Raw genomic sequence first — 9,745 nt, 5'->3', positions numbered from 1 at the left:
ACACTTACAGTTCAACTCATGTGTGAACGTGTGATTCACACTGTCATGGCACCAAGGCCAACGGGCATCTCGCCACCTGGGACTGAACCGTGGCAGGCCCGTGACATTGGCCGATGTGGAGCGTTCTTCAGGGAAATGTTTATTTTGAGAACAAAGGTCTGACTGGTAGGAATTCCTGGACACCCAGCTTCTGGGATGTGGTGTGCTCGGAAGCCGGGCTTCCACTGAGCACAACGCCCCGCCTGGTAGGGTGACGGTGCCGAGAGGGGTTTGTGGGGCCTGAGCCTCTCCTTCCTGCTCATGCTTTCCACAGATTTCCAGAGCGAAGTTTGGTGCCTCTAATCTCCCCTTCCAAACACGACCCCCTTGTCCAGATCAGAGGATGGTCTAAGGATTATGGGAAAGCCACAGATCTGAAGCCAGACCGAAAGGCAAACACCTGACTTCAATACTGTGTGTCTTTAGGCAAGTCACTTACCCTCTCTGAGTCTCTGTTAGCTCATCAATATAATGGAAATGCTCCATCAATAAACCAACTCCTCAGGGTTATGGTGCAAATTACTAAAGGGAATAATATATGTGGAAGACCTTTTTATTTCCCTATTTTTATTGTATTTTATTTATTTTATTTTTCCCTTCATTTATTTATTTATTTTTAAATTTTATTTTAATCATTGTTCAAGTACAGTTTTCTGTCCTTTACTCACATTCCAGCCCACCCACCCATCCCTCCCCACCTCCTTCCCATTTCTACCCCCTGCCTAGTTTTTGTCCATGTGTCCTTTATATTTGTTCCTGTAAACCCTTCCCATTCTCCCCTGAAACTCCCTCCCCTCTCCCCTCTGGTCACTGTCAGCCTATCCTCTATTTCAGTGTCTTTGACTATGTTTTGCTTGTTTGTTTGTTTTGTTGTTTAGGTTCCTGTAAAAGGTGAAATCATATGGTATTTGTCTTTCACTGCCTGGCTTATTTCGCTTAGCATAATGCTCTCCAGCTCCATCCATTCTGTTGCCAAGGGTAAGAGCTCCTTCTTTCTTGTATTTTTATTGTTTACACTATTACAGATATTACAAATGCCGACCTCCCCCACCTTTGCCCCCCCCTTCTCTATGGCCAACTCCACACTGTGTCTGTGTCTATGGATTATGCACATATGGTCTTTGGCTAATCCCCTCGCCTTTTTAGAGTTTGGGCTACAAATTAGTTATACACTCTTATTGCCAAGTACATACATAAAATCAAACAAATGTTAACTGCAGTTGGATTCAGAGATGGAATGGCCTCTCAGGCTGTAAGTGAAGTGCAGAGGAGAAGGTGATAAAAACCTCCACAGTATTACACTCAAGAAGTTAAAGAGGGTGAGAGGGAACTGTCAGAAGTGATGCATATATTTATGGCACAGACTGTAGTGATGGTTTCGCGGGTGTATGCTTATCTCCCAGCTCACCAGGTTGCATACATTAAATATAGGCAGCTTTTTATTTGTCAATCATACCTCAATAACATGTTTTAAAAATCATAAAGCAGACATTAGTATCAATTAAATACTGTAGAGTCATACCTTAAGTAGCTTAGGTTCTAAATTCAGCATATACAGGGAAAAAAGCACACATTCAAAAGCTCTCAAAACCCTCAAGGACTGTGCTATGTCAGATAATAGTTCTTACGCCCGCCGGAAATGAAGGACCACCAAAGCAGGCGAGGCAGGTGCAAAAGGAACTTCTCTGTGCAAATGTCTGACACGATCTGCTTTTAAAATGACTATCAAATCCCTAGTGGTGAATGGGGGTGGGGGGACAAAGAATTCCAGACTTTCTGCTTGTCTGCAGGGTTGCCTCTATTTTTTGAAACAAACATGGAGTTTCTGTGTGGCCAGCACTGGTGTTTGTCCAGTAATGTGTCTGGTTATTTTCCACCTTCAGACACAATAGAATTGGAAGCCCCTGCTTCTGTGAGGTTGGGAAACCATCTGACTTGCTTTAGCCAATGAAATGTGAAGTGATGTGTGTCACTGAGCAGAAGCTGAGCAATGCTGAGCAGAAGCATTAAAGTGCTGGTAAGTAATTCTGTGTCTTCTCCTTCCCAGCCGCAGTGACCAATGACACTCCATAGGGTGAATGCTGAGTATGTAAGAAAAGCCAGTGAAGAGCAGAGACCCCACCAACATATAATGGATGTGTAGCACGAGTGAGAAACTAACTTTTGCCACTTTAAGCCAGTTTGGGAGTTGCATGTTACTGCAGCAAAGCCCAGCCTGTTCTGACTAATGTGCTTTATAGTCAGATATCTATGAATAGATTCATTTGTTGTTATGAAGACTTTTTTAAGTGGCATTACATCTTATAGGGGAAGTTCTAAGTAAGCTGGGAAGTTAACGAGCCCAGTACAACTTCACAGCAATGATATGCTGCCTAGTTTCCTTCCAAACAGAATTTGTAGTAAGTAGCTTAGCAAGTCAAATACATACTAGCAAACAGAGTAGCTAACATAATGATGGTGGAGAGATGAGGGAAAACTGGAGAGGATAGTTTTGCCAAAAGCTGGGAATGAAATATTGAAGTATGAATCAGTGAAAGCATTAGGAATGAATAACAGAAGAAATTAGTACCAAAAGGCTCTGGAGCAGAGGCCTGGGAGGGAGGAAACCAGTGTTTACTGGACGCCTGCTGTGTGCCAGATACTGTGCTACACGCCTTGGAAATACAATGTCCTTAAGTACTGGCTTCACTAAAACTCAGTGAAGTAGACACTGAGGCTCAGAGAGGACGAATGAGTTGTCCGAGCTCACATTGCAGCAGAGCACGGGTTCAACCCCAGGCTGGCCTTGCTCTTGACTCTTACTGGAGCCATGAGGAGGCTGAGGCTAGCAGGACACACCGGCCACCCCTTGCTCCGTTAAAAAGCACGATCGCCATTTAACGTGGCAGCAAGCTCGCAGTCAGTTGCCCAATAGCTGGGACGTGAAAGTCTCTCGGCGGCGAGGACAGAGGTGTCCAGAGGGCCTGCCCCACACAGGGCGGTGCTGCTTATGACTTCCTGCTCGGCACCCACAGGGCCCCAGGCTCCTCAGGAGTATCCTCCAAGGAGGAAACTGCATTCCAGGCCCAGATGCAGACAGCTGTGTGCTTCCTCCAGCCTGTGGTGACTCATGCTGGGACAAGAAAGCTGCTTCTTTGCCTGGATTCCCTGTCCCCAAATGTTAATCTGGGGAAAGCTGCCTTAAGCTCCCTGAACACAAGTCTCCAGGCGGCTGGTGCGCACGAGGGCTGGGGGGCCAGTGACGTCCGCAGAGCGCAGGGTCCAGAACAAAGAGGAAATTCAGGGAGGGAGATCATGTTTTCTCCCTGGCAAGGCTCCTGCGGCCATCTGGCTGAGGGGGCTGGTATTCAGACCTCTGGACCGTGGTCTGTTTGTGTTTTAGGAGTTTGCAGCTGATTATTTTCACCAATTCCCTGCCACCACCGACATTGCTCCCTTAGCAGCAAACCTGCGCAAACAGCGCATCTTCTCAGCTGGGTTCGCCGTTCCCCTCTCAGGGAACCAGGGGCATCACGCTGGTCAGCATGTGGCCCCCGGGCCAGGACAGGGACTTCACCACTGGATGCCTGGGCCGGCCTGCCGAATGTGCCAGCTGACGTCAACCAGAGAGCCCGGACTGAAGCTCCAGTGTCCTTTGGCGTTGTCGTCTCAGCTCCAAAAAGGCAGGGCCAACCTTTCCCGGGTATCCCCGCTGTGCAGAAGATGAAAAGATCCCAAAGAGGCCTCAGTTGGGGATTCAGATCCAAACTCCATCACTCTTGTGGCATGCAACTGAGCCTCCATTTCTTCCTCTGGTGACCAGGGGAGAGTAAAGCTTATGTCCCCAGGCAGTTGTATGCAAATGCATATGTGTATAATAACACACGTAAAAGGCCTAGGACCATGTCTGTACATGGCAGGTTCTCAGTAAATTCTACTAGTTCTGTTCTTTTATTTCTTCAAGTGTGTGCTATCCTGGCCTTTCCGCTCCCCTCGTTCCAAGCACAAGTAAGAGGGCTGGTGTCCCCAGCTCTGGGGGACAAGGTGCAAGGACTGGGCACGTTCCTTCCAGAGGCGATGAGAATGGCCCATGTCTTCCAAATTAACTGCAGTGGCCATGACTGGTAACTTTTTACCTAGAAAGTAAAATCCAGATGGTTTGGTAAGATGTGAGCTTGGTTGCTCAATATGCCTTCTGGACGTCAGCCTGTCTTGGGGTCAGAGTGATGGACGAGGGCAGCTGGGCAGGAGCAGAGACGGAGCTGCTCTGCTTGAGGAAGGAGACAGGCTTCCTACTGCAGGAATCGCACAAAGCTCCGTGTGAAAATCGGGCGCCCCCTTACCTGAGCACCCGGGCTACAGCAATGTCCAAACCAGACATCGCTTTCTATTCTTTGTATTTTAACTTCTCCAAACTTCACTTTCGCCTTTTGGAAGTGAGGAAAATGGGGAATCCTTAATGTCTTGTCTGGCTTTTCACTTCTCTTGTCTTCACTCCTCTTGATTCCACCCCTCCCCTTCCCCTCTCTCCCATCCCCTCCCCCTCCCCTTCCCTCCTCTCCTCTCCCTTCCCCTCTTCTCCTCTCCTCTTCCTTCCTCTCCTCTCCCCTCCCCTCCTCTCCTCTCCCCCTCCCCCTCCCCCTCCCTCCCTCTCCTCTCCTCTCCTCTCCTCTCCTCTCCTCTCCTCTCCTCTCCTCTCCTCTCCTTTCCTCTCCTCTCCTCTCCTCTCCTCTCCTCTTGTCCCCATAGCTGAGGTGGCCCCAGATCCCCATGCCTGCCTTCCCTGAAGGTGATCAGAGGACAGGACCTAGCAACCGGACCTGCAGGGAAGGTCTTTGACGCCTTCCTGGTACCAGTTCCAACCCTGCAGCAGTTCCGTTGCCTCAGATGACTAGAGTCCCTAAACCCTAACCCCAAAGGCTTGAATCCTGATCCCTTAGGCCTATGGCTTCCAGACTTCTTCGAAAACTACCCACTGCCCTAGAAGCTCCCACACTGCCCACTCCTCAGCTTCTGGCCGCTGCTCTAGCTGCTGCAGGCCCCTCCCTGGGCCTGCAGATGCCACTGCTTGAGCCCAGCCCCTCTGCTGTGCAGCTGAACTGGACCACCCTGGCTCACTTGCAGCAGCATCACACTGCTGGGATGGGGGCCCTGCCTTTGAAGAACCCACTCAACACAGGACAAAAGAGTTGTATGGATGAGCAAACGCCAATACAGTGTGAGAACTGCAGTGGGGATACGCAGAACACGGAAAGAGTGTCCCAGAGGACAAGCATCCACTCCATCCAAGGGCCTGGGAAGAGGGTCAGGGAAGGGAGTCCGGAAGGCTGTGGGGAGGAAACATTGTCTAACTCGGAGTTTAAAGGCAGAACCGAAGGAGACCAGAGCGGGACAGTCAATTTTTAATGATTCAATGGTCATGCCTCTCTTTAGCATGATCTGTCCCTTTTGTGGCTGCTGACTTCCAATGCATTTGGTTTTTACCTCTGAACTAAAAATCCAAGGCAGAATTTTGACCTACATCAGAGACTCCGGATTTCCCCCAGCAGACTAGTCAGTAAGGGAACTCAGGTGCAGTTGGAAACCCTTGGTTGAAAACTTGCAGCTTCCAGTCTTTAAAAGAACCTCGGACTTCAGGTTCCACATCAGAGAAGCCGAGAAAACAGTTCCTCCCATTAGGCCACAGGGCAGCTGCACGGCTCAGATGGGAACAGTGAGTGTGAACCTGCTTCCTGGGTGGGAACCCCCCTGCCCGTGTGAGAGTCTGCACCACAGCAAGGCCTCCCCGGGGGCTGACCCAGCAGCTCCCCTAGAAGTCAGGGCAGCTGCGAGAAAAAACCTGAGCCTTCATTTCCCCCTCTGTGCACGGCTGTAATGCCTGGGTTTGTTGGTCAACAAGTGCCTTACAAACAAGCCGTTACTAGCATTTCTTTTTTTTTAAGATTTTATTTATTTATTTTTAGAGAGGGGAAGAGAGAAAAAGAGGGAGAGAAACATCAATGTGTGATTGTGTCTCAAGCACCCGCTCCTGGGGACCTGGCTGGGAATTGAACCAGCTACCCTTTGATTCACAGTCCGACAATCTACTGAGCCACACCAGCCAGGGCCAGGCCTGGCATTTCTTATCTGATTTCTCCTGCAACTGCTTCTCAGTGGAGAAATCGCACCTGTACAACAAGGACATTCACTCAGGAATGAGCTTCTGTGTGACCCAGATGGGTGAGTTCAATGGCCAGGAGTGTGCAGTTATGGGTGTCATTTTTTTTAAAAAAGGAAGGGTTTGACCTAAGATGGCAGCCTCCTAATCCCCCGCTTACAGAAGAAAACGGTCTCCAACCGTGAGGTTGCTAACCCAGAACACTATGTTACACATCCCTTACAGAACAGATGGGTGCTCCGATTTTTTTAAAAATGATAAAAGCAAAACTTGGCAAGCAAGCCTTCTGCTGATCCCTGAGTTTGATACCATGCAACCATATCCAAGTGTCAGGTCATTTAGTGCCTGGCTGTGACTACTCACTTTTTAGGATGGCGTTAAGCCTACGTGGGAAGATGCAAAAAACACAGGAGAAGGACAATGGCTAATTCCATTGAATAAACAGCAGAGATGAAGTGCCCTTGATCGCTTTTGGCTAGAGACACCTGTGCCTTATTGGAGACTCTTTTGATGACGACAGTGCCTATGTAGGTGGAGCTGTGGTTGGGTTAGAGCTAAAGGTGATAAGGCAGCAATATGGATGACTGCATGTGGGGACAGAGAAGCTGTTCACATGTAGTGAGGGTATACAAGGAAAGGGTAGAACTTCCTCCAAAGGTAGTGGTTGGTTATCAGTCCCATGCAGACCCATCTACTAAGAGTGGCTCCATGACTAAAAATAGGTTTGTTGTTCAAGAAGACACTTTCTGAGCATTCCCATAGGAAACTACATCAAGCAATCAAGATTTGGGAGCAGAAGCAAAGCCTCTTCAAAAGCATAGTGGACTGCATTAAATTTTTTTTTGTAAAAAAAAACTGTTAGGTTTGTTTTCCATCTAAAAGTTGCAAAGATATGCCCTGGCTGGTGAGCCTCACTTGGTTGGAGCCTAGTTGGTACATCACAGAGCAAAAGGTTGTCGATTCAATTCCGGGTCAGGGCACATGCCTAGGCTGCAGGTTCAGTCCCAAGTCTGGGCGTGTAGGAGAGGCAACTGATTGGTGTGCCTCTCTCTCATCTATGTTTCTCTCCCTCTCTCCCTCCCTTCCTCTCTCTCTAACATCAGTGAGCATGTCCTTGGGCAGGATTAAAATAAATAAATAGATAAATAAATGTATGTTGCTAAGACATAAGAGAAATCTCATTCGCCTTTGTCTCATACTTCTATGTTCATTTTTAAAAATTTGTTTGCGAGAGTGTCCACTTATCCCAATCAGAGCATTACAGTATACATCATCCTCAGAGTCCATAAACGTGTTCCTGGCCCCCTCTGTAAGAGTATAGAAGAATAGCCATTACAAACACATTTACCCACCCATGATGTCAAAAAGAAAGAACTTTAATTTCTGTACCTTACAGGGAAAGAACTTTGCTGGTTCCAAAGACCAATTTGTTCCATTGTAATATCAGGAGCATATTTTGCTGGTTCAAAAAGGTATGATGCATATAGTTTCCCAGCAATATTCTTTTTAAAATTTATTTTTAGAAAGAGGGAAAGAAAGGAAGAGAAACATCCATGTGTGAAAGAAATATTGATTGGTTGCCTCTCTCATGCCCCCGACCAGGGACTTGGTCGGTGAGCATACCTGGATTGTCAGCCAAGTTCCCGCACAACCCAGGTATGCACACCGGCTGGGAATCAAACCTGTGGCCTTTTGACTTGCAAAAGGATGCTCAGCCAACTGAGCCACACCAGTTAGGGCTCTAGCAATTTTCTTTGTCTCTTCTTACAGCATTGTCTTTGCTGTACTCCTGCGGATAGCGGCTAGATATTAATTTATTTGTTTCCCTACTTAATAGCATTAGTGATTCTGACTTCACTTTTTCATTTGTTTTGCTTTTGACATTTTCCTGATGTATTGTAGCATTGGTGAAGGTTCCAGGAATATGACACAAAGGTGGAATAAACATTAATTTGGAGCACAATAAAAATGAAAATGAAAAAGGAAGGAGGAAGGAAGGGAGCCAGGGGTGGGAGCTCGTCTGAGGGGAAGGGGACACTCTCACTCGCCTGATGCCAAAGAAGTGTTTGTGAAGGTTAGCGTGTCTGCGTGCTGCTGGCCTGCTCCCAGCCTCTCTGAGAGAGGCCCAGGAAAGGAAGGCTCTGGAAGGGAAACCAAAGCTGAAAGCGACTTTCAATTACTTGTTCAACTGCCTTCTGTGGGAAAACAGGAAGAGAGTTTTCAAGGCAGGGAGCTCTCGGAGGCTGAGGTTCTCTGAGCTGGAGGGAGCCCACTGACTTTGGGGATGGAAGCTGACGCTGTGAGAAGAAAAGCCGACCGCCGAGCTGTCTGGAAGAACCGTGTCCTGAGCTTGGGCTGAGCTGAGTGGGCAGAAGGACGAGCAATGGACCTGAGTTGGGAAAGTTCACCCAACTGATGATGCCTCACTAGTGCCCAGTCCCGGGCAAGTCGATTCCACCCTGGAGGCCTCAGTTTCTCCTTGAGTGAAGCTGGAAGATTGGTTCATGCCATCTCTAAGCACCTTTCCAGAAACCGGCTCTCATGGTGTCTGATGCAGCTGTCAGGTGAAGAAACTCAAGGAATGGCAGAGGGCGACTGGCCACTCACTGTCCTCTCTGTCCACTGGATTGCCCATTCTTGTCCACACTCACTTATTGAGCTCCTAAAAAAGTGACTGACACACAGTTGTATAGAGTCTGTCTGCCCTATTATCCTGTTCACTCGTCCCAACACCCCTGTAAGAAAATAATAACTGCGTTAAAAAAGTAATAGCTATGTTTGATTGAGTGGTATTATGTGCTGAGCATTATTGTTCTAAGCCCTTTACATGTTTCATCTTACATAATCCTCACCATAACCACGTGAGGTGTAAGTATTACTGTCCCTGTTTTACTGATGTCCCCTTGCCCAGCCACTCACGAGCCAGTCCACAGACACGCTCTTCCAGATGCCCGGTTACCTGGAGACTCTGAGCCTGCCTGCGTCCTCTCTGCTGCAGCCCCAGTCCCCAGGCCACCTTCTGCCTGTGAGCACGAGGCCCCTCTTTCGTCCCAGCTGTCCTTGGCTCTCATGTCCCTCCTACCAGAGGGGAACCTTGAGAAATTATCTTCCTCAGGCAGCAGGAAGAGGCCACTTGGGTGAGCTGAGGGGTGCTGAGGGAGATGTTGAGTTACCTCCCACAGCTCTCCTCCTCCCCAGAGAAGGGCTGGCTCTCCCAAGTCTCCCCATATCCTGAAGGAGTGCCTGTTCTAGAAACTTGGCGGAGTGCTCTTCCTTCCTCGCCGGCTCAGGGATCTGGCGTCATGTCTGCTGGGGATCAAGCTCTCCACCTGCATCCTAGATCCCAAGGACTCCCTCTCCCACATGGCCTTCCCTCCCTGGCGGCCCCTCCCTCCCTCTCTCCAGCTCCCTCCCATTGACTGCAGCTGAAGTGCAGCAGAGAGAGCCCCAACATGGAGTTGGGACACTGGGAATCAGATCTGGTTCTGTCACTTACCAAATGCCTGACTCTAGACACGGTCAGACACCTGATGAGCCTTGGTTTCCTTACCTGGAATTTGGGGATCTGAA

General features: G+C 48.7%; 1 pseudogene; it reads left to right on the top strand.

Moving 5' to 3' along the window:
* The first annotated feature begins 4,962 nt into the window (after positions 1-4,962).
* Positions 4,963-6,925, top strand: LOC123819600 (annotated as a pseudogene).
* The last annotated feature ends 2,820 nt before the right edge of the window (positions 6,926-9,745 follow it).

Source organism: Phyllostomus hastatus, unplaced genomic scaffold, assembly GCF_019186645.2.
Source record: "Phyllostomus hastatus isolate PE091 unplaced genomic scaffold, TTU_PhHast_1.1 phas_contig_34, whole genome shotgun sequence".
NCBI lineage: Eukaryota > Metazoa > Chordata > Mammalia > Chiroptera > Phyllostomidae > Phyllostomus > Phyllostomus hastatus.
The sequence above is the reverse complement of the archived record's forward strand: the minus strand, read 5'-3'. Positions and strand labels throughout refer to the sequence as shown.